General features: G+C 38.3%; 1 pseudogene across 1 annotated transcript; it reads left to right on the forward strand.

The window, feature by feature from the left end:
- The first annotated feature begins 27 nt into the window (after positions 1-27).
- Positions 28-25,890, forward strand: LOC101711232 (EH domain-binding protein 1 pseudogene; annotated as a pseudogene). The gene is made up of 2 exons (XR_015440373.1): positions 28-211; positions 18,863-25,890. The product of XR_015440373.1 is annotated as an EH domain-binding protein 1 pseudogene (transcript).
- The last annotated feature ends 6 nt before the right edge of the window (positions 25,891-25,896 follow it).

Below are 25,896 nucleotides of genomic sequence, written 5' to 3' on the forward strand. Positions count from 1 at the left end.
ACTGGACTCTGGGCGCTGCTCGTTAGCATGTGAACATGAAGGACTGGGGCAAAGAGGCGGAGAGGCCCGGTCGGCACTCCAGCAGGAACAGAAGCAGCTTTCCCATGTCTCATCGAGTAGAAGACCAGGGCGTGGCCGGCTGCGATCTGGGATTGCTGACAGGAAGAGGAGACGCTATCGCGGGAAAGTGGCTTTTCTATCTGGACCTGAAGTAAGTGCCCCACACAGACTTTTTTTCATTCTTATATTTTGCCAGATCTGTCATCTAGCTGGGTTCATTTCATCGCTCTTTGTTCATATCAAATTTGAATTTGGAGTAATTTTTGTATGATTAGGCACAGTTTATCAAAACTGAATTGAGATTACGGTATTATTCCTCAAAATAGCATCAATCTATTTTTGTAAACCTCTTCGTACGATTAAAGCTTGCCCTGAAAGACCTCTTACAATGATTGTTGCCAAGTGACTGATGACTAATTTTCTTTTGACTTAAAGGAGCACTTTAATCACCAACTGAAAACCCAGATTGTTTTGTTGTCGTGTCTTACACTAATTGAACTCTTAAAGATTGCTGCTGTCATCTTTTGACATTGTTAATAATGAAATCCAATAGTAAAACAGTCACCATTGACTGCGGAGTGACACGTTTTCCCAGAAAAAAATACCCAGTAAGAAGGGCTTAATCTTTTCATTAACGAAACAAAACCAAAACGAAAGTGACTGGCAGTAAATGAACTTGAGGTTGCCCTCAGCATCAAGTTCCTAAAATAAAGGGCTTTCTTCTGTTTGCAGATGTCTCCTATAGTTGTAGACATAATGTCCCGGTTGAAGACATTTCCTTTTGCTTTTCTTCAGTGAACTATTACTTCCAAATTTACCGCTGTATTTTCTCCCTTGGTCCTGGACTCTGTCTGATCGGCAGATCAGAACCTTATTTCTGCTGACGCAAGTGTCCAAGGCAGATTGTAGAGGCAGCGAGACAGATACAGAGTTGGAGCCTCATGGGCTTGGCTCCTCGGACAGCTGCGCAGGGTTCCCCTGACATGACGCGGCCTCCTGACCAGTGCTGAAAGATGTATGTTTAGCTTAGAGAAACAAAGCGTAAAACCAGATATTTTATTTTTGTGTCTTGTGGATCTTCTTTTTTACTTTTTAGAAAAGGAGGGGATGTTACACAATCACACGGGCCTCCCAGACTGCTGGTATTTAAAAAACAAATTGGAGCTGGGCATGGTGGTACTCGCCCATAATCTCAGCGTTATGGGAGGACTGCAAGTTCAAGCCCAGCCTGGACAGTTCAGGGGTTCAGCAAGACCATGTCTCAAAATAAAGGGCTGGGCGGTAACTCAGTGGGAAGGCCCTGGGTTCTAGCCCCAGTGCTGCGAAAAACACAAAACTGAATTGGGATGGACATCATAGGCTTCACTTCCTGAGGCTCTTCAGCAAGGCCCAATGGGCAGTATCCATATTTTGCATGAATTATGGATGTAAGACCTTGTCCCTTGGGTCTTCTGGCTCTGTCCTAATCTTTGCCAAAATTGAGTGTACAGAGTTATTTCTGTGTATTTCAATTTAGGACAGTTTCAGCATCTGTATAGTTTGTATTCCATTAGAGACCTTTTCTGTGGAAAGCTCAGCAATTTTTATTAAAAGATTGCTACTGTTCACGTGAAACATGAAAAGAAAACAAATTGAGCCTGAAAGTGGACTTGGGGGGTAGATATTCAGTCCTGGGATCTCACTTGGGGGACTTGCAGGAGAAAGTTCAGTTGTCTTCCTTGCCCGTGTTCAGGTCTGCTCCGAGTCCTCTCTTTCTCTCCAGATGCTCAGCGACACCTTGCCAGTAAGTGCCTCTGCCGCCGGACCTGGGAGTGCACGGCTTTGCCACCTGGTCTGCAGCGCGGTGTGCTGCGTCAGGCTCCAAAGCACTGTCGTTTAATAGGGTGTGTAGGAATCGTTGACGTTGGTGGGAGGCTTGTTGGATTGTCAACATGTACAGCAACAGCCCTTTACTTTGGGAGTCCCTACGTCACCCAGATATTTACCTCTGCAGGTGCACAGAGTATCACTCTGTACTGTCGCGGGTTGTGCTTGCCGACAGGTCTTACATGGTATATTTTTCGGAGAAGTTTATATACCTTCTTGCCAGTCATTGTGAACAGATTCAGAAATCAGGATAGCCAGTTCTTTAATACCCACTTAAAATCTACTCATTTCATGTTAGTGGGACCGTTAGCTTGTCACCAAGCAAGACTCTTTGCAACTATTTGTGGCCTATATGTGCTAATCCAGGTTAAAGATGAAGCTTCGTAATACTGCTTTTATTCACTACGTTAGCCAGCTGTAAAACACAGACCTCTTTCAATAGCAGGCAAAGAATTTCAAGACAGACTATCGAGTCGTGTAGTTTGAGAAGCAGTGTTTCCTTATGAAAGAGCTCTCGAGTTGCTTGTAAAGCTACTCTAATTAAAAAGATGTATAAACGTTCTTGAAAAAGTAAAAAAAGGCAAGCAGTCAGCAAGGCAGAGAGCCAGACCGGGATGTGAAAGGTATTGGATGTAAGTAAACTTGTGGCGTGCACTCTCCAAACTCACAGAGCTCTAGCGGCTTTCTCTAAGAAGAAACGGCACTTTGTATCCAACCTTCCCCTGACTTGCACGGGAGAGCTGGCGCTAGAAGGATGCTTGAATGGAAACCGAAGTGCAAACTGCCGGAACACTCTGAAGAGTCTATGTGTCTTCTAACATCAAGTTCTTCTTAGCACAAAGTTGAGGACTTTCCGGGACCTGCCTTTCAGCAGAACCTCAACGCACTTTCTAGGCCCACGTGCTCTTCATGGTACACGTCTCAAAGAGACGTGCTACAGTGATCAGCAATGCGGAGAGCCAGATTGGGATGTGAACGGTATTGGATGTACGTCCAGTTGTGCAGTGCACTGCCAAACTCACAGAGCTCTCGCTGCTTTCTCTGAGAAGGAGCTGCACATTATATCGTCACCTTCCATGGACTCGCATGGGAGAGCTGGCGCTAGAAGGATGCTTGAATGAACACTGAAGTGCAAACTGCCGGGCCACTCGGAGGAGTGTGTTTGGCTTCTAACACCGAGTTCTTCTTGGGACAAAGTTGAGGAATTTGCTGGACCCGTCTTTCAGCCGTGCCTCAATGCACTTTCTAGGCCAAAGCGCTCTTCATGGTATTGGCACCAGAGATGTCCTACAGAAATCAGCAATTCAGAGAGCCAGATTGGGATGTGAACCGTATTGGATATAAGTAAAACTGTGGAGTGCACTGCCCAATTCACAGAGCTCTAGCTGCTTTCTCTAAGAAGAAACTGCACTTTATATCCCACCTTCCTTTGTCTTGCACGGGCAAGCTGGCGATAGAAGGATACTTGAATGGGAACCGAAGTGCAAACTGCCGGAACACTCTGAAGAGTCTATGTGTCTTCTAACATCAAGTTCTTCTTAGCACAAAGTTGAGGACTTTCCAGATCCTGTCTTTCAACAGAACCTCAACGCACTTTCTAGGCACAAGTGCTATTCATGGTACACGTCTCAAAGAGACGTGCTACAGTGATCAGCAATGCAGAGAGCCAGATTGGGATGTGAATGGTATTGGATGTACGTCCAGTTGTGCAGTGCACTGCCAAACTCAGAGCTCTCGCTGCTTTCTCTGAGAAGGAACTGCACATTATATCGTCACCTTCCGTGGACTCGCATGGGAGAGCTGGTGCTAGAAGGATGCTTGAATGAACACTGAAGTGCAAACTGCCGGGCCACTCTGAAGAGTGCCTTTTGCTTCTAACATGAAGTTTTTCTTATTTCAAAGTTGAGGACTTTCTAGGACCTGTCTTTCAGCAGTAGTTCATGACACTTTGTAGGCCAAAATGCTATTCACAGTACTGGCCTCTTAGAGATTTGCCTCAAAAATCAACAATCCAGAGAGCCAGATTGTGATGTCAATGTTATTCGTTGTATTTCTAATTGTGGTGTGCACTGCCACAGTGACAGTGATCTAGCTCCATTCTGTGAGCAGAAACTATACTTTTTATCCTAATCTTCTTTGACTTGCATGGGAGAGCTGGTGCTAGAAGAATGCTTGAATGAAAACTGAAGTGCAAACTGCTGGACCACTTTGAAGAGTGTGTTTTTCTTCTAACATCAAGTTCTCCTTAGGACAAATTTGAGGACTTTCCAGGACCTGTCTTTCAGCAAAACCTCTATACACTTTCTACGGCAAAGTGCTATTGACAGAACCGGCCTCGCAGAGATGTGCTACAGAAATCAGCAATGCAGAGAGCCAGATTGTGATGTGTATAATATTTCATGTAATTGAAGGAGTGGTGTATACTTCCACAGTGACCAAGATCTACATGGTTTCTCTGACAATGTGCTGCACTTCATATCATGGCCTTCCATGACTTGCATGCAAGAGTTCACGCTAGATGAATGTTTGAATGAAAACTGCAGTGCAACTGCAGAACCATTCTGAAGAGGTTTTTTTTGGCTTCTAACATCAAGTTCTTCATAGGGGAAAGTTGAGGACTTTCCAGAACCTATCTTTTGGCAAATCTTCATGGCAATTTTTAGGCCAAAGTGCTATTCACAGTACAGACTTCATTGAGATGTCCTACAGAAATCAGCAATGCAGTGAGCCGGATTGTGATGTGAATCCAAGTCCATGTAATTCAAGGAGTGGAGTAAACTACCACAGTGATGGAGATCTAGCTCCTTTCTCTGAGAATGAACTGCCTTTTATATCATAAACTTCCTTTTACTTGCATAGGACAGCTGGCACTACAAGTATGTTTGAGTGAAAACAACGGCAGAACCATCTTGAACTGTTTGCCTTCTAACATCGTGTTCTTTTTAGGTCAAAGTTGAGGAATTTCTCTGACCTATCTTTCAGCAGAACTTCATGGCAATTTCTATGCCAAAGTCCTATTCGCAGTACAGGCCTTATAGATATGTGCTACAGAAATCAGCAATGTGGACAGGAAGATTGTGATGTGAATCCAAATGCATATACATCAAAGATTGGACAGTACTGCCACAGTGACAGAGATCTAGCTGCTTTTTTGGAGAAGGAAATGCACTTTATACTGTTATCTATCATTGACTTGCATGGGAGATCTGGAGCTAGAAGAAATTTTGAATGAAAATTGCAGCACAGTCATCAGAACTATTCTAAACATTGTGTTTGTCTTCTAACATCAAGTTCTTCTTAGGATAAAGTTGAGGACTTTATGGGACTTATCTTTCAGCAGACCTTCATGGCAATTTCTAGGCCAAAGTGCTATTCACAGTACATGACTCATAGAGTTTTACATGACTCATAGAGTTGTGCTGCAGAATTCAGCAATGAAGAGAGCCAGATTGTGATGTGAATCCTATTTCATGTATTTGAAGGAGTGGAGTATACTGCCACAGTAACAGACATCTAGTTGGTTTCTCTGTGAAGGAACTGCACTTTCTATCATAACCTTCCATTGACTTGCATGGGAGAATGGGTGCTAGAATGTTTGAATGAAAACTGCAGTGCAAACTTCAGACCCATTGTGAACAGTGTGTTTGCCTTCTAACATCACATTCTTTTTATGACAAAATTGAGGAATTTCCAAGCCCTATCTTTAAGCAAAACTCCATGGCAATTTCTAGGCCAAAGTGCTATTCACAGTATAGGTCTTATAGAAATGTGCTACAGAATTCAGCAATATGGAGAACAATATTGCGATGTAAATCCTAATTCATATAAATCAAAGATTGGACAATACTGCCACACAGTAACAGAGATCTAGTTGCTTTTTTTGAGAAGGAACTGCACTTTATTATTATTTTTTTAGTTCTTTTATTGGTACATTTTAGGTATACAATTCGTTTACATTTATCATTGGGTGTTTGTACCTACACATGATATATCTTGGTTCTTATTTTTCCCCCATTATCTGTGCGCCCTTCACCTCCTCCACCCTTCCCTTTTTACATAGATTTCATTTCCATTTTTTTTCTTTTCTCATGGTTTTTCATTTCCCTCTTTTCCTTTCTCCTTCCCCTCCCTTCACTCCTTCGTCTTTGGACCTTTTTTCCTATTTCAAATTATCAATTATTCATTTTAATCATTTCAACCCTTGTTTACACTATCAGTTTCTCACACTAGTGAAACTATTCGGTATTTACACATGTGTGTCCTATTTATTTCACTTGAGTATGGCCTTGATATGCATTCATTTAGCTATAAATGACTCTAGTTTTTCATTCTTTATGGCTGAGTGGTACTCCATTATACAAAAAAAATCACATTTTCTTTATCCAGTTTCCAGTTGATGGGCACTTGGGCTGCTTCCAAGCTTTAGCTCTTACAAACTGTGCCACTATGAACATGGGTGCACATATATCACTGTGGTATGATTCTTTTAATTCTTTTGGGAAGATACCCGGCAGGGGAATAGCTGGGTCAGATGTGACCTCTAGTCCTAGTTCTTTGAGGTATCTCCATACTGACTTCCACAGTGGTTGAAACAGTATGCACTCCCACCAGCAATGGAGAAGGGTTGCTTTCTGCCCACAACCCCACCAGCATTTGTTGTTGATTACTTGATAGCAGCCATTCTTTGTGGGGTGAGGTTGAATTTCAGTATTGCTTTCATCTGCATCTCTCGAATGAAGAGTGATGTTGAACATTTTTTCATATATTTGCTGATTTTACTTCCTTGTCTGAGAAATGTCTGTTCATTTCAGATGCCCATTTTTGAATTGGGTCTTTGAATTTGGGGAGTCTGATTTTTTTCAATTCTTTATATATTCTAGTAAGTAGCCCTTTGTCTGAGGTACAGCTGCGAAAATTTTTTTCCCATATTGTAGGTTATCTGTTAGCTCTGCTGGTGGTTTCTTTTGCAGTACAGAAGCTTTTTAATAAGATGAGATCTCAGTTGTTGATTATTTCTGCTAGTTCCTGTGCTGCTGAGGTTTTGTTTATGAAGTCTTTTCCTATGCCAGTGTCTTCAAGAGTTCTACCTAACTTATCTTCCAGCAAGTTTAGTGTTTCTGTCTTAATATTTACATCTTTAATCCACTTTGATCTTAGTTTAGTGCATGGTGATAGGTAGGGGTCTAGTTTCAATCTTTGGCAGGTTGAAATCCAGTTTTTCCAACACCATTTATCAAATAGGCTTTCTTCCAATGATGGTGGTTGGCTCCTTTGTCAAAGATGAGGCAGCTGAGTTTGTCTGGAGTGGTTTCTACATCTTCTAATCTGTTCCACTGGTCCTCAGATCTGTTTCTTTGCCAGTACCATGCTGTTTTTATCACAGTAGTTTGTAGAATAGTTTCAAGTTGGGGATTGTGATACCCCCAGCCATGTCTCTGTTGCTTAGAATTGCTTTAGCTATTCTAGGTCTCTTATGGTTCCAAATGAATTTTTGGATTGTTTTCTCTAGTTCTGTGAAGTGTATTGTTGGAATTTCAATTGGCATTGCATTGAATGTATATAGCAGTTTTGGAAGTATGGCCATTTTCACTATATTGGTTCTTCCTACCCAGGAGCAAGGGATGTCTTTCCATTTTCTTGTATCCTCTTCAATCTCTTTTTTCAGAGTGCTGTAGTTTTCAGTGTAGAAGTTTTTTGCTTCCTTTGTTAGATTAGTTCCTAGATATTTCATTTCTTTGGATGCTATTGTAAAAGGAATTACTTCCCTAATTTCTCTCTCAGTGGGTCTGTTATTTGTGTACAAGAAGGTTATTGTATTTTGAGTGTTGACCTTGTATCCAGCTACTCTACTGAGTCTGTCAATTAAGTCTAGAAGTCTTCTGGCGGCGTTTTTTGGGTCTTCTATGTAAAGTATCATATCATCAGCAAATAATGACAGTTTCACATCTTCTTTCCCTATCTTTATTCCTTTTATTTCTTTCTCTTCTCTAATTGCTGTGGCTAATGTTTCCAGAACTATATTGAACAGGAGTGGTGACAGTGGGCATCCTTGTCTTGTTCCTGATTTTAGCATGAAAGTTTTTAGTTTTTGACCATTTAGTATGATGTTGGCTGTTGGTTTTTCATAGATAGCCTTAATCAGGTTAAGATAAAGATCTTCTATTCCAATTTTCTGTAGGGTTTTTATCATGAATGGGTACTGGATTTTGTCAAATGCTTTTTCTGCATCCATTGAGATGATCATACGGTTTTGGTCCTTGACTCTGTTAATGTGGTATATTACATTTTTTGATTTATGAATGTTGAACCATCTTTGCATCCCTGGGATAAATCTGACTTGGTCAGGGTGTTTGATCTTCTTGATGACCCTCTGTATTCTGTTTGCCAGTATCTTGTTGAGGATTTGTGCATCTATGTTCAGTAGGGAGATTGGCCTGTAGTTCTCTTTTTGGGTTGGGTCTTTCCCTGGTTTTGGAATCAAAGTAACACTTGCTTCCAGGAATGAATTTGGAAGTATTTCTTTCCTTTCAATTTCCTTCATGAGTTTAAAGAGTAATAGCATTAGTTCTTCTTTAAATGTCTTGTAAAATTCAGCAGTGAAGCCATCTGAACCTGGGCTTCTCTTTGTTGGTAAATATTTTATTACACTTTCAATTTCACTCATTGTAATTGGGGTGTTTAGAATTTCTATATCTTTTTCATCTAACTTTGGCAGTTCGTATGTATCTAGGAATCTGCCCATTTCTGTGTTTTCCATTTTATTGGAGTAGAGGTTCTCAAGCTAGGTATTGATGATCCTCTGGATTTCTGTTGGATCTGTTGTGACTTCACCTTTTTCATTCTTAATTGCATGTATTTGTGCCTTTTCTTTCCTTTTTTTAATAAGGTTGGCTAAAGGTTTATCCATTTTATTTATTCTTTCAAAAAACCAACTCTGATTCATTGATTTTTTGTATTGTTCTCTTAGTCTCCATTTCATTTATTTCTGCCCTGATATTTATAATTTCCTCTCTTGTATGAGCTTTGGATTCATTATGCTCTTCTTTTTGTAGGAGCTTGAGGTTCTGCATTAGGTTATCTGAGTTTTCTCTGTTTTCCTAATATGAGCATTCACCACTATGAATTTCCAGCATAGAACTGCTTTCATTGTGTTCCATAGATTCCTGTATGTTGTACTGGCATTTTTCTTTACTTGTAGAAACTGTTTAATTTCTTCTTTAATTACTTTTGTGACCCATTGATTGTTCAAGAGGGTGTTATTCAGTTTCCATGTGTTTGTTGGGGTTTTGTGGTTTCTTATGTTATTGATCTCCAATTGTATTGCACTATGATCTGATAATATACAGGGGATAACTTCAATTCTTTTACATTTGCTTAGATATGTCCTATGAGCTAGCATGTGATCTATTTTGGAGAATGACCCATGTGCAGCTGAAAAGAATGCGTATTCTGATTTTGTGGGGTGGAACACTCTGTAAACATCTATTAAGTCCATTTGTTCAATAGCTTTGTTTAGTTCTAGAATTTCATTGTTAATTTTTTTTCTAGTTGATCTGTCTATTTGTGATAGAGGAGTGTTGAGGTCCCCCACTACAATTGTGTCAGTGTTTATTTGGTTTTTCATGTCCATTAATATTTGTTTTATATAGTTGGGGGCATTCGTATTTGGTGCATATATATTTAGGATTGTCATCTCTTCCTCTTGGATTGTTCCCTTTGGAAGGATGTAGTGACCATCTTTGTCTCTCAGTTTTGGTTTGAAATCTACTTTGTCTGCAAATAAGATTGCTATGCCTGTTTTTTTCTGGGTTCCTGTGGCGTGGAGAACTGTTTTCCATCCTTTTACTTTCACCCATTCATGATAAAAATGCTACAGAAAATTGGAATAGGAGGTCTTTATCTCAACCTGATTAAGGCTATCTATGAAAAACCAACAGCCAACATCATACTAAATGGTCAAAAACTGAAAACTTTCATGCTAAAATCAGAAACAAGACAAGGATGCTCACTATCACCACTCCTGTTCAATATTGTTCTGGAAACATTAGCCATAGCAATTAGACAAGAGAAAGAAATAAAAGGAATAAAGTTAGGAAAGGAAGAAGTAGAACTGTCATTATTTGCTGATGATATGATACTTTACATAGAAGACCCTAAAAAACTCAGTCAAAAGTCTTCTAGACCTAATTGACAGATTCAGTAGAGTAGCTGGATACAAGGTCAACACTTAAAAAAAATAGCCTTCTTATACGCAAATAGCAGACCCATTGAGAGAGAAATTTTGGAAATAATTCTTTTTACAATAGCATCTTAAAAAATGAAATATCTAGGAATCAACCTAACAAAGGAAGCAAAAGACCTCTACACTGAAAACTACAGCACTCTGAAGAGGGATATTGAAGAGGATATAAGAAAATGGAAAGATATCCCTTGTTCCTAGGTAGGAAGAACCAATATAGTGAAAATGGCCATACTTCCAAAACCACTATGTAGATTCAATGCAATGCCAATTGAAATTCCAACAATATACTTCACAGAACTAGAGAAGACAATCCAAAAATTCATTTGGAAACAGTAGAAACCTAGAATAGCAAAAGCAGTTATAGGCAACAGAGACATGGCTGGGGGCATCACAATCCTCAATTTGAAACTATACTACAAAGCTACTGTGATAAAACAGCATGGTACTGGCAAAGAAACAGAACCAAAGATCAGTGGAATGGATTAGAAGATGCAGAAACAACTCCAGACATGCTCAGTCACCTCATCTTTGACAAAAGAGCCAACCACCCTCATTGGAGGAAAGACAGCCTATTTAATAAATGTTGGAAAAACCAGATTTCAACCTGTCAGAGATTAAAACTAGACCCATACCTATCACAGCTCACTAAACTAAGATTGAAGTGGATTAAAGAGCTAAATATTAAGTCAGAAACACTAAACTTGCTGGAAGATAAGTTAGGTAGAACTCTTGATGACATTGGCATAGGAAAAGACTTTATGAACAAATCTTCAGTAGCACGGGGGCTACCACAAAGAATCAACAACTGAGATCTCATTGTATTAAAAAGTTTCTGCACTGCAAGAGAAATTACTAACAGAGCTAAGAGACAACCTACAATGTTGGAAGAAATATTTAGCAGCTATAGCTCAGACAAAGGTCTACTATCAAGAATATAGAGAGTACTGAAAAAAATCAGACCTCCCAAATTCAAAGACTCAATTCAAAAATGGGCATCTGAAATGAACAGACATTTCTCAAAGAAGTAAAAACAGCAAATAAATATATGAAAAAATGTTCAACATCACTCTTCATTCGAGAGATGCAGATGAAAACAACACTGAGATTCCACCTCACCCCAGAAAGAATGGCTGCTATGAAGAAATCAACCAATAACAAATGCTGGTGGGGGTGTGGGGAGAAAGGAACCCTTCTCCATTGTTGGTGGGAATGTAGATTGGTGCAACCACTGTGGAAGTCAGTATGGAGATACCTCAAAGAACTAGGACTACAGGTCCCATTTGACCCAGCTATTCCCCTACTGGGAATCTTCCCCAAAGAATTAAAAGAATCATACCACAGCAATATATGTGCACCTATGTTTATAGCAGCACAGTTTGCAATAGCTAAAGCTTGGAAACAGCCCAAGTGCCCATCAACTGGAAACTGGATAAAGAAGATGTGGTTTTTTAATAAAATGGAGTACTACTCAGCCATAAAGAATGAGAAACTAGAGACATTTATAGATAAATGGATGCATATTGAGGCCATCCTCTTAAGTGAAATAAATAGGACACACATGTGTAAATACCGAATAGTTTCTCTAGAGTGAGAAATTGAAAGTGTAAATAAGGATGAAAATGATTAAAATGAATAATTGATAATTTGAAGTGAGAAAAGGTCCAAGGGTTTGGGGATGGTGGAAGGGAAAGGGGAAAGGGAAGAAGGGAAAGAAAAAATTATGAGAGAAAAAAATGGAATCAAACTCTGTGTAAATAGGGAAGGGTGGAGGGGGTGAAGGGTGCACAGGTAGTGGGAGAAAAAATAAAAACTTAGATACATCATGTTCTGGTACAAACACCCAATGATAAATGTAAATGTATTTTATACCTAAAATGTACCAATAAATATATATATATATATATATTTAAAAGTGTCAGATTCTCATCACCTTAAAAAATGAGAGTTATGGGAAAAGCAAATCTTAAAGGAACACATTACTTATTTAACTTCTACAACTACCTTAATATTCAATCTACTAAATTATCTAAAACTTTTCTCTATCATTCCTCCCCCTGTTTACTTCAGGCTAATTCTTCTATCCATTACAAGTTCTATCCAGTTTATCTATGTTTCTTAACACTAACATTTGGTAGTGTTGAGCTGCAGTAATGCACTGCTGTATAAATTTTGAAATCCATTGAATGACACAAGAACCAAACATTAATATTAATATTATAACAAGAAGGGGACTCTGAAGAGGTCCTATCCAAGTTTTTCCATCCTTCCCAAGTAAAATCAACCCCATAGGACAGCTCTCCTATACCAAATTCCTCAAGAGCCTTGATCCGAACTTTCGGTTTGTCTAGTGATTCTTGTACAACACCAGATTTATTAGTGTATTAACAACACTCTTCACCAAAAAATAAGCAAGTCCCTCCTTTCTGAGCTGTGAGCAAATCAAGAGCATGCCTATTCTGTAATACAACATTGGCCAGTGAATCTAGTTGGGTTTCTAAAGCCTGAAGAGCATCTTGAATTTCCTCAAGATCTTTTCTAATTTCTTGTGCTAATGAAATATATTACTCCTTGTAGCCAAATAGGATCCCATAGGGCTAGCACATACATAGATATAGGATTACATTAACCTTGTTTACAATTGTTACAATTACCAGTGGCTCATCCAACAAGGGAGCCATTGATCCAAACTTGTGTTTTCTCTTTGCAGTATAATTTCTCATTAGAATAGCCCCCACAGTCAGAAGCTACCCAAGGTCCCCCATAATGTTCTTTTGGGCAGACATCAAAGAATATTGTAAAAGATAGCCTTCCAGTTCACATTTTACCATTTTAAAAGTCACATATTGTTCATCAAACTTTTCATTACTAGGCCTAAACACATGCAGCTCAAAAACAAAAAAAAAAACTTAAAGCAGTGGTGATCTGGCACAACACAATAATCCATGTCATCCTTGTCGGTGCTCCCATTCTTCAGCCATGCATTGACTCACCAGCCTCTGGAGTTGTGAGAGCAGGGCTTTGAGTGCATTGTTTCTTGGCTTTCAGCATCAGCTTTATTGTTACCTTGTGCAACAAAGTCTTTGCCTTTCTGATGTTCTGAAAAATGTATTGCTGTGACTTTGCTAGGTTCCCACATTGCCTCTAGCAACTGTATAATTTCCCATTTATTTTTTAATTTGCTTCCCTTCTGCCATGAGAAGACCTCACTCTCAGTAAATCATGCCAATGATGTGCAATGTAGCAAATGCATAGCAAAAGTATATATATATATAATATATATATATATATATATATATATACATATATATATATAATCTTTTTACCTTTTGCCCATTGGAGTGCCTGTATGAGTGCCCAGAGCTTGGCACACTGTGCTGACTAGGAAGGGGCCCTGGCTAGGATCACCTCATCCTTTGTGGTTACCACATATCCAGCATGATGAACCCCATCTTCTATGGAGCTGCTCCCATCCATGAACAGAATGTAAGCATTGGACAAGGATGTCATTTGTAGGTCAGAACAGCTGGAAAAGAGCTCATCAGTGATACTCAAGCAGTCATGATCAGGAGGTCCTGTCTCCGTGGGCAAGGAGGTAGCAGGATTTCAAGCTTTTACAGGAATACACCATAAGTTGGGTTCTCACAGAGAAGGGATTGGTACTGAGTAAACTGTTCATTTGAGAGTCATCGATACCCTCTTGTGTTCAACAGTTCCAAGACCTCTTGTGGAACCTGCACAATCAATTCCTGACCTAGAGTTCACTTGTATGCTTCTTGGATTAATAAAACTGAGGCCCCCAAGGCCTGAAGGCAAGGAGGCCACACTTTTGCTACTGGATCTAAATTCTTAGACAAGTATGCCATTGGTTGATTCCATGGGCCTACTTCTTGGGTTAATACTCCAAGGACCACATGGTTCTTCTCAGTCACATATAGAACAAAAGGCCACTTTACATCCAGTATGCCTAAAGCAGGGGTGGCTGCTAATGTCAGTTTTAGTTTTTCAAAAGCTTTTTTTAGTTGCTATGTAGCCCAAAGTAAATAATTTATTTTCTTTTCCCTTTAGGGCTTCATAAAGAGGTTTAGTGATCTCTGTAAAACTGGGAATCCAAATTCTACAGAAGCCTGTTGCCCCAAGAAACTCCCTCAGCTGTCTCTTGTTTATCTTTCATCTTAGCCCATTCCTTCTCTCTTGCTGACTCTATTCACATTACACTTTCCTAGCCAATTGTAGCAACTGTTATATTCATATCCTCCCAAGCTTCTTGCCTTTGAATGTTCTTTCTAATATCTTGAGCTGACTGGATCACAAAGTCATATTGATTAACTGATGGTTATCAGGAACAGCAGGATCAAAAGGTGTTTACAGTCTGTAAACTTTACAGAGCTACTCATAAAATCTCTCAGGGCTCTCATTGGGCTCCTGCCATGTTTCTAGCACTTTAATCATATTTGTAGGCCTTTTACTTGTGGCTCATATAACTGCCAGGAAGGCCATCTGATAATTGCTTAGGCTGTCCTGGCCTCCTGGGGTGATGGGGTTCCATTTGGGCTGCTCATTCACTGGAAAATGCTGTTCATGTCAAGCATCTGGATTTTGTGTGCCTGCCGGCATTCTAGGTGCATTGATCTTTTTAATTTCTCCTAAAATTCTACATTTCTTTAGAGATTAACAAAGTTCTACAAAGTTCTTTACAGTCCTCCCAATTAGGACAAAGGGCAGCAAAAATGGAATCAAATAATTGAAGCATTTTGGAGGGGTCTTGGAAGAGAATAAATGACTTTCCTTTTCTCTGGACCTAGCCCCCTTTGTCCTTTTTTAAGTCATATCTCAAATACCACACCTTGGTCTGACATATTTGTGCCTTTTCCCAGTAGTCTTTTTTAACTCACCATAAAGGAGGAGGTCATATTGTAACCTGCTGGCTCTTAAACACTTTGAAGATGATGACCAATGTACACATATTATAGTAACATATTTAGAATTTAACCCTTTGATGACAACCAATGTAAACATATTTAAACTTTTTATAACTTGAAACCAACAAACATATTTTTTGATAAATCACTTTTGCACATCTTTTGACATACCTAGGCCTTCTAGTCTTGTATATTTCTTTTCATCTTTCTAACAAGACAAACATACAAAATGTTTTATATCAAAATTGTATCTCTTTTACTTTTAGCTTTTTAATATTTTTTATCTCACTATAGACCTTTTATCACAAACTTGTCTTTAGCTGTTAAATTTTAAAGTCTCCCTTTTTTTCTCAGATTGTTACACTTTAAATTTGGTTGGCTGCCAATAGAATGGTAGTAACCATGAGGTTTTTTTTTAATCAACAAAGTACAGAAAAGAGCAAGTTAGCCCTATAGTTACAATTGAATTATTTGCAATGTACAAGAAATACTTTAAGCACACCAATTAAATATCAATTCAAACTGAAACACAGATACATTCATCAATTAGCTAAAATTTGTAACTCTTGTAAAATTTCTTACTTTCTCTGGCTTTGTTTTATGCCCTTCAGAGCTTTATTTAGCTGTTTTCAATCTATTACTTATTTCTCTTTTCAATTTTTTTCAATTTGAGTGTAAGCCCTATTCGATCCTCTCTGTGTCTGACCACAGCATGCACCCTCTGGTGCTCTGAAGCCAAGTAGTTCTCATGCTTTTGTCTCCACCTCCTCCAAACCTGTGAATTTAGCAAGTCAAAAGGAGGGATAAAGTCTAAATTCTCTCGGTCCGGATCTGAAAGGACCGATTTCTTTTCAGCATTGTCCCCTTTCTGATGGAGGACCAGAATATTGCCTTTTGCTTCCAGGGCACACATATGAAGCCAAGGAGGCATTCTGTGGCACAATTTGAGCCATAAATCAATATAGGGAAATTGATCTGGATGTTCCCATCCAGGGACGATGACTGTTAGCCAGGTGGACCAGATGAGACACTCATCTAGGGATCTCTCAGTTGGCCAAGCTAGGAAAAGCTTGGGCCATTCTAACTCACTAAAGGCTCTAAGTTTTGGGGTTTCATATTAATACTATAATTTCCAGTAAAACCTTTCTTAAAATTCTTAGGCATGCATTCCAAAACAGTAGGATGAGATGCTTCTGTCCCCATGATCGGCCAATCGGAGTGTTGGTGTGTGTATGGGTACTCTTGTATGGAGACACAAGACAAAGGTGGGGGATCACTCACTCACCTCCCTGGCTGCAGGCCTCTTGGCCACTTTAAGGTCCATTCAGGCTAAGGTGGGCTGTTGCATAAGCTCACCATTGTATCTTTGTTAAACATGACCACAGAACCGAAAGAGACCACACACAAGTTCTGTGACTCAGGGAGGACTCTTTAAGCCCAAGCACTTCCTCCCTCTGTCTTGTTCCATAGCTCATTCCACACACTCTACTATCCAGAACTCTTTCACACATTATTCAGAAGTTATCACATTTCCTCCCGGTGACCCTCTAAATGCAACCAAAACAAATGAAAGAAGCTACCTCCCCAAATGGCAAAGCACAAGGGGTGATCAGGCCCCTGCACTCTATTTACCCAAAGTTACAAAATACAAATTCACAAAGTGAAACCAAAGCAAAACCAAAAGTTAATGACTAGGAGGTTTCCCAGGGTTTCTCACCCAGCAAAGGAAAGAGACAGATGAGACACCAACAGCAGGAGTCCTCATTCTGTCATCCTCCGTCTTGGGTTTGGGTGATCCTAGCCTCCAAGTGGGTCTCCATGTCCTGTTGGAGAGCCCAGGAAATTAGTCCCAGGAGTGCACATTTCCTCTCAAGGAGACAGAGAGCTGGTCCCTCTGGTGGGGTTCAGGCCAATGCCCAAAAGGGCTATTTCATTCCTGATTCCCAGTCAGGGAACCAAATGTTCCAGAAATCTCAGAAAGAAATACACAGAGACAAAGTGTTTGGATAAAATAATAAAAGTTCTACTTGCAAGAAGGCGGGACCACCAGCAGCCAGTCTGGTTAGTATCTGTGTACCCCTTTGTTCAGCATTTCCCTTTTCATATCCTTTTTAGCCATTATCTCATCCCTAGTGGTCTTTGATATGTAAATACAATTCCAGGTCCTATTTACAAGTCACAAAAACAAGATAGGCACATATACATTGTAAATTCACCCAGGCATTGCAATTTTGTTAGGTTAATGAAGTTACTGGTTAAAGAGTCAGATTACCCTCACCTTAAACAAGGAGAGTTATGAGAAAAGCAAATCTTAAAGGAACACATTACTCATTTTGCTTCTTCAACTACCTTAATATTCAATCTACTAAGTTATCTAAAACTTTTCCCTATCACTTTAAAGTTTCTAAAATTATTTTTCCTTTTTATCTTAAAGACAAACACTTTTATATATACATTTTAATGATTCTACTTCCTTAGGCTTACCCCGGGAGCCTGCTTTAGTCCTGGGTGTGCTGCTCCCTGCAATATGATCTACTTCATTATCTTCTAGAATTGTTTTAAATATAAAGATCAGAATGTTCTAAATTTACTGAAAAATGTAAATGAAAACATGATGCTGAGCTTCCCATGGATCCAGGTTGGACCAAGATCCTCGCTACCTGAGAAAACTGTTCTGTTCCTGACAAGTCCAAAATTTGAGGGGAGTAAGCAGTGAAGTGAATGTATGCCATAGACCTGACTAGACCTATCTTTCTCATCTGAGAAAGATGGCCAAATGCTTTATTTTACATATAGGAAAATAAATGTCCAAATACAGGACTGACGTTTAAGCCCACTTGCTTTTTGGCCAATCATTTTCCCACTAAACCTCAAAGTCTCATTTTCATAAAGTACTTTGTTGACTGCCCAAAAGCCTGGCCATGACACTCAGAGGACACCCAGGCATTGTGGACAATTCATCATCCATAAGGGTTTCCCCCTAGTAACCATTTACACAATTCATGATGTTATTCAGCAGAAATAACTTAATTTAGGTTATAAAGGAGGGAAAGTGTTTGGGAGCACAGATGCTGCCACAAAATTCTGAATATGGTAGAAGTATTTGATCCTTCAGTTGGAATCTTACATGAGAAGGAACTAGGGTTAGGATATTAAAAATAACTGGATTTAACTATGTATGGCACCTGGGTAAACAATTTTACACAATGCTAACTGGCATGTCCAATATTTTTTCAAAAAGATAATCATGAGATCTTCCGATGTCACTTAACTATTTTTGTGCACATTTACTCTAGACATAGAATGCTCAAGTGAATTTTACAGTATTTTCATAATCCTCTCCATTCTGTAGTATTTCCATTTCTTGGGGTGTCTGATACAAGAAACAAGAAGAGCATTGCGCTGTTTATCAGGTTAACCAAACTCAGACTCTAACCTCTGTGCTCATCTACAAAATATAAATCATAGTAATCCATGCTACCTTATTGTAGGAAAAATTTTGTTCAAAAAGTTAAAGAATCTATATAAATATACAGTATTTTATCTCTAAAACTAAAGTATGGGCATAGAAATGACTATCATTTCTGATCTTGTCAGAGTTCTCGCTTACAAAACTTTCTATAAGCATGAAGAATTATTGTATACCCAGTAAACATTTCCCCTTCAAGAAAGAAACCATATTTTTTTCATTTTTAAAGCTACAGTTTCTACCTAAACTTGACAATTTATACAGCTTCATTCAATTTTTTAATTTAATAAATTTTTTGTCTTTTAGGTCTGCAATATTTTCATGCTCTGTTTATTTGCCAAGGAATCATAACAAGTTTCTTAAGAACACTGCCTATAGAAGTCATATTTTGGAGAAAATTAAAGAACAACAATAATTCCTGGATCCTAATACTCCTCACTTCATTGACTGTTTTAAAATTAAAATGCGACACGTAAAATGTTAAATGTTAACAACTCAATTATCTGATTGCTTATGAATTTTGTAGTTCACTGATTAGTTCTGTAGTTTACTAGAAATGTTTAAATGATGAGGAAAGAAATACTTAACAAGAAGTTCAAGTTTGTCTTGTATGTATAGGTCTGCACAATTATCATAGAAGAATTAAGATTTAATTGTTAAGGTTAGTGTGAGAGTACTCCAGAATATGAGTCATATAGCCCCCGAGGTGGAATGGTGATGTCTCCCTGAGGGAACCTACTGTTATTCATCCTGTCATGTATATTATACTGTTCTTGACTGGACCATTCATGTAAGATGGGATTTACCCTGTGAAACAGGGAGAAGACTTATGAACCCCAAACATCTTTTCAAGTTGTAATTGAGTTTTGTGAAGTACAGACATACATGCAAAAGCTCCTTTGCTTTGAATCCTCTGCTTTTTTAAAGTTGCTGTGTAGGCCCGGGGATTTAGCTCAGTGGTTCCAGCGCCTGCCTCGTAAGCGCAAGGTCCCAAGTTCGATCCCCGGGCACAAAAAAAAAAAAAAAAAAAAAGAAGTTGCTGTGTTGCTAACCCAGAACTGTTCCAGTTTATTGATCCATCATCATGGCTTCAGTTTGGAAGAGCAACGTGTGGGAAAACATGCATCCAAGTTTCAGTTTGTGGCTTCCTACCAGGAGTTGATGGTTGAGTGTACAAAGAAATGACTGAGGAGAGGATTGAGCCCTGAGTCTCTTCAGCATACAGAGGAGCCAGCAAAGAAGACCAAAAACTAGCAGTAGTGAGGCAACCAGATAAACTGGTGGTAGTTTGGATGAGAAGAAGCTGAAGGAAGTCTTCTAAGGCTCACAGCTGGCAACCTGTAATAAAAAATCCATACTGTGGTGTTGTTGTATGGCCTGTTCCTGAAAACATTGAAATCACTGTAATGCTATTTAAGGATCCTCATGCGGAGGAATTTGAAGATAAAGAATGGACATTTGTCATAGAAAATGAATCCCCTCTGGTTGAAGGAAAGCTCTTGCTACAAGTAGCATCAATATGAAACAGTATGCAAGCCCTATGCCAACTCAGACTGATGTCAAGTTAAAATTCAAGCCATTGTCTAAAAAAGTTGTATCTGCTACTCTCCAGTTTTTGTTATCTTGCATTTTCCTTAGGGAAGGAAAAGCCACAGATGAAGATATGCAAAGTTTGGCTAGTTTGATGAGTATGAAACAGGATGACATTGGCAATTTAGATGACTTTGAAGAAGATAATAAAGATGATGATGAGAACAGAGTGAACCAAGAGGAAAAGACAGCAAAAATTACAGAGCTTATCAGCAAACTTAACTTTTTGGATGAAGCAGAAAAGGACTTGGCCACTGTGAATTCAAATCCATTTGATGAGCCTGATGTACCAGAATTAAACCCATTTGGAGATCCTGACTTAGAAGAACCAGTCACTGAAACAGCTTTGCCTAAAAAAGCAGAAGACTCTTTTTATAACAGCTATAATCCCTTTAAATATGTACATACTCCACAGTATTTGAATCCATTCAGTGAGCCAGAAACTTTTGTAACTGTGAAGGAATCTCCTCCCCAGTGTGCAAAAAGAAAAAACATAAGACCTGTGGACATGAGCAAGTACCTTTATGCTAAAAGGTACTGAAGAAGAGTTGGATGAATCAAATCCTTTTTACAAACCTAAACCACCTCTTCCTGTAAATAATTTGGTAAATTCAGTTCAAGAATTGGAAACTGAAAGAAAAATGGAAAGAAAGGCCCCAGCTCCACCAGTTCTCTCACCAAAGACAGAAGGAGTAAAGGAAAGCACAGTTGTTTCTACGGGAAGAGATCTATCTACTTCTCCTAAGCCCAGTCCTATTCCCAGTCTCATTTTGGGGTGAAAGCCAAATGCTAGTCAGTCATTGCTTGTGTGGTGTAAAGACGTTACGAAAAACTACCGGGGAGTAAAAATCACTAACTTTACTACCTCATGGAGAAATGGCTTATCTTTTTGTGCAATGTTACATCACTTTAGACCAGACTTAATTGACTACAAGTCTCTGAATCCTCAAGATATTAAAGAGAACAATAAAAAGACTTACGATGGATTTGCCAGCATAGGAATTTCCCGGTTATTGGAACCTTCAGATATGGTTTTACTAGCAATTCCTGACAAACTGACTGTTATGACTTATCTGTATCAAATAAGGGCCCATTTCAGTGGCCAAGAACTAAATGTTGTTCAGATAGAGGAAAACAGCAGTAAAAGCACATATAAAGTTGGAAACTATGAAACAGATACAAACAGTTCTGCTGATCAAGAAAAGTTATATGCAAAGCTTAGCAACCTGAAGTGGGAGCCTGAACTGCAACAGCCTACCAGTGGAGCAGTAGACTTCTTATCATCACAGGATGACTGTATTTGTAAATGATAGTGGGGTTGGAGAGTCAGAAAGTGAGCATCAGACTCCTGATGATCACCTTAGTCCAAGCACAGCTTCCCCTTACTGTCACAGGACTAAAAGTGACACAGAACCTCACAAGTCCCACCAGAGCTCTGGAAGAACTTCAGGATCCGATGAGCCTGGAATATGTTCCAATACAGAGTCAGTCCAAGCACAAGCTTTGTTAAGCAAGAAGAGAGTATCAAAAGCTGAGACTTTAGAATTAAATGACTTATATGTGAGTGATAAAAAGAAGAAAGAGTCTCCATCCTGTATTTGTGAGGAGACAGACCAGCAAAAGCTTCAGATTTTAAACAGTAGTAATTTGGAGAAAGAAAAACTAGAGAATTCCAAACCCTTAGAATGCAGACCAGATGCTGAATCACCTATCAAACAAGTTTATCTCCTACTTCTAAACCTGTATACTCATGCAGTAGATATGCAGACCTTCCAAAGAAAAAACATACTTCTTTAAGGCAGAGTCTGATCCAGATGCTGATAGAACCATTTTAAATCATGCAGATCATTCTGCCAAAACAGTGCAGCATCGAATGTTATTCAGGCAAGAAGAACTTAAAGAAAGGGCAAGAATTCTACTTGAGCAAGCAAGAAGAGATGCAGCATTAAAGGCAGGGAATAAGCAGAATACCAACGCAGCCACACCACTCTGCAACAGGCAGATAAGTGATGTGAGGAACATTTGTTGAAAAATCCTTAAATTGTTCATTATAATCATAATTATAATGTCGTGAGGGGAGCAATTTGCTTGCATTTTTGCTAAATTATCCTTCCAAAGACATTGTACATTGTAAGTACTTTGTACATTCATTGAACTGATAAATCTATAACTATAGAATCATGTCATTATTTCTATACAGCAGTATTATTTTCCAGGAAAAGATTCTGGAATATAAATTCCTCATTACATGAATAACTTTTGTGTTAATTCACATTTTGTAACTGTGCTGATACTGTTTAAGGTTTCCATGGAAGTTAACTTTGGTGAAAATATTAAGATATAATATTGATGCCTATCATTTATGGGATGCCTACCATATATTTCAAGAATTATAATTATTTTACTTAACTTCATGAAGATATTCAAACTACTTTCCTGATTAGAAAACTAAGGCCAATAGATAAAGTAACTCATGAAAGGTCCCCAAGTCAGGAAGTGGTGAATCCAGGATTTAAACCTGAGCCTCATTAGATTGTAGAAACAATGCATTTGCCTATTGTATTCTGCAGTCTTTGTATTAAAACCACATTTGTATCCAAAAAAAAAAAAAAAGATTTAATTGTCAAGTAAGTAGAATATATCTTGCTTCACAGATATAAATAATCTATCTTCAGAAAGACAGAATGTCCACCTTAGGTGAAAAGAGAACAATTATGAACAAAATATTCAAAATACCTATCCAAAAAATTTAGATTAAAATAATTATTTGTATTAAGTGTGGATGAGAATGAGAAGGAAAGTCTTAATCCAGAAGAGCTTTCTGCCTGTCCTGAGGTTTGAGTACATCTTGAAATACATGCAGCAAGGGATAGATAGGGGCTATCAGATGGGTCAAAATGTTACCTGCAGATGTTCAGAAGTGTGTGATAGCAAAGAGATTAGGTGGATATAAAAAGCAATTGAGTATAACTAAACTGAATTTGAGCAGATAAAGAAATGAGATTATTGTTTTCAAGTCAACAGTTGATATGAATGTTCCCATGGAAAGTTCTGATCTGATCAGAAAGAAATATGAGCCAGAACAAGAATGAAATTCAAATAGGGAAAAATCCTTCAAGCTCTGTAGAACAATTTATGTGATGATGATGGAATTAAAAGACCAGTTGGAGATTTTCCATCTCCTTAGACTTGAACTTGATGAGAATCTGGGCCACAAAATGCAGATGAGTCTGAAATAATACCACAGCCATCCATCTTGTTGTACACATTCTCAGATGTAGGAAGAGAATCAGGCTATGCCATGGAATCAATATAGGACCAACATTTTAGAAGAAATGGAACATATAAAATTTAGAAATGAAGAATGTCATATGCATATCAGAAGCATTCCATAGAGAGTAATTTTAATAGAAAGGAAAGCATGCAGTCAAATTTTACAAGCTTGTGTAGCAAATTTCAGTAATAAGACCAGACACCATACTTGAGAGGTTTAACAAAGGAAGAAAAGACTTGGATAGCAAATTTAAGTAGTGGTAGGGTCAAGCTGAAAAGCTATATAATAATGGCAATACAGACAACATAAGGATACTTGTATAAGTGTTTTTACTGAAGTGGAATAGGTAGACTACAGAACACACCCCCAAAACAAGCCAACTCCAGGTGGTGGTGGGGATATTCTTTCTCTTAGCTCACCATTATTTCATTGAGGCATTTTGTAGCATTGGATAAATATGATAAATCATTCTTAAGCCAAGCTCTTGAGGAGTCAAAGATACTATAAAAGATGACATTTAAAGAATTATTCATGCAAATTAGAAGAATCATACCACAGCAATATATGCACACCCATGTTTATAGCAGCACAGTTTGTAATAGCTAAAGCTTGGAAACAGCTCATTTGCCCATCAACTGGAGACTGGATAAAGAAGATGTGGGGTTTTTTAATAAAATAGAGTGCTACTCAGCCATAAAGAATGAGAAACTAGAGACACTTATAGCTAAATGGATGCACATTGAGGCCATACTCAAGTGAAATAAATAGGACACATGTGTAAATACCAAATAGTTTCTCTGGTGTGAGAATCTAAAAGTGTAAATAAGGATCAAAATGTATAATTGATAAGGTGAAATAGGAAGAAAATGTATAAAGGGGTAGGGGAAATGGGACGGATGGGGAAAAGAAAGCAGAGAAAGCAAAAAATATGAGAAAATGGAAAAATGGAAACAAAGTCTTTGTAAATAGGGAGGGGTGGAGGGTTTGAAGGGAGGACAGGGGAATGGGGAAAAAATAAGAACCAAGATACATCATATAAAAGTACAAGTTCCCAATGATGAATGTTACTGTATTGTATACTTAAAATGTACCAATGAAATTAATGAGAAAAAAACCCAAATTTCCATGCCCCTGAAAAAAAAAAGAATTATTCATGCAATTTGAGCCAGCATAAAGAATGAATGGTGAAGATAAAATGATATGAAGAAGCTGGAAGAGGAAAAAAGCAAATTACTTTTTGACTTCTCTTTCTTTATATTTTATATAAATAGAATTCACAATATGTCATTTTTACTGACTTCTTTTTATGTAATTTATTATATTTATATCAAGCTACTTCAAGTTTAAGTGTTCTAAATATAAATGGTCATGAGTTATTTATTTCAAACTCCATTTGTCTACTGATGTTCTATGAAAAAGTGTTGACTTTTATATATTAGATTTTTAATCTGACACTTTCTGATTATTGCTTGCTAATAATGCTTTTTATTCTTTCAGAGTTTCTAAATGACAAATTTTTCCCATCTTGTATTTTTAATTTCCTTTTATTATATTACCCAGACCTTCCAATAAAATAATAAAAAGAAATGGTGAGTAGGGACTCTGTGTTAGTTAACTGTGGTGTCAACTTGAATAAGAAATGCCTAGCAGATATGTTTAACACAATTCTCAGTGCATCTGGATGATTGACTTACCGAAGATGGAAGGCCCACCCTGGGTGTGGGTGGCACCAACCAATAAGCTTGTAGACTGGATGACATAAAAAGGAAAACAAGAAGGAACTCTTACTTCTGCTTCTTCAAAGGAGTTCCAGTTTTTCCTATCACCTTTAGACATACTTTTCCAGGCTTCCAACTCAGACTTTTCAGCTTCCCAACAAGGACTCACAGGACAGGGGATTCTTTAGTGAGCTCCAGGCCTTTGACTTTTGACTGGATCCCCTGGATCTCCAGTGTGCAGACAGCACTTTTGAACTCTTCAACACCTTAATCTGCAGACAGCCATTGTTAACCCACCTTATAAATTCTTTCCGATCATATATATTTATATTAAATCTTTTCCTCTAGTGAACCCAGATACAGATTTTGGTACCAGTAATGGCTCTAGAGAAACAGAATTGTAAAGATGAATTTCTTTAATAGGGTTAGTCATCCCTGGAATTGACTAATTTGATGAGACCTAAAGTTGTCATAGTCTCTCTGATGACAAGAGGAGTACTATAGTCTGTAGTGTGGACTGTTTAAAGTAACATGTAATGTAGATCCATTTGATTATCCTAATTCACCCCTAGTGAGATGCAAGAAATTTAATAACTCTCTATATAATACTTTTGAATATTTTGGCAGAGTGGGAAATACAACATTGATGGCTGGTGGCTCTTAGCATCTCTGGACAAACTAGCTCGAGATATGCATAAAATATCTAAAGTGTTCTAATTATGAAGACAAATTAATAAAGGAAAATAAGAAGCTCAAAG

The sequence above is a fragment of the Heterocephalus glaber genome, unplaced genomic scaffold, assembly GCF_053883595.1.
Source record: "Heterocephalus glaber isolate CG9 unplaced genomic scaffold, H.glaber_assembly_v1.0 deba00001497, whole genome shotgun sequence".
NCBI lineage: Eukaryota > Metazoa > Chordata > Mammalia > Rodentia > Bathyergidae > Heterocephalus > Heterocephalus glaber.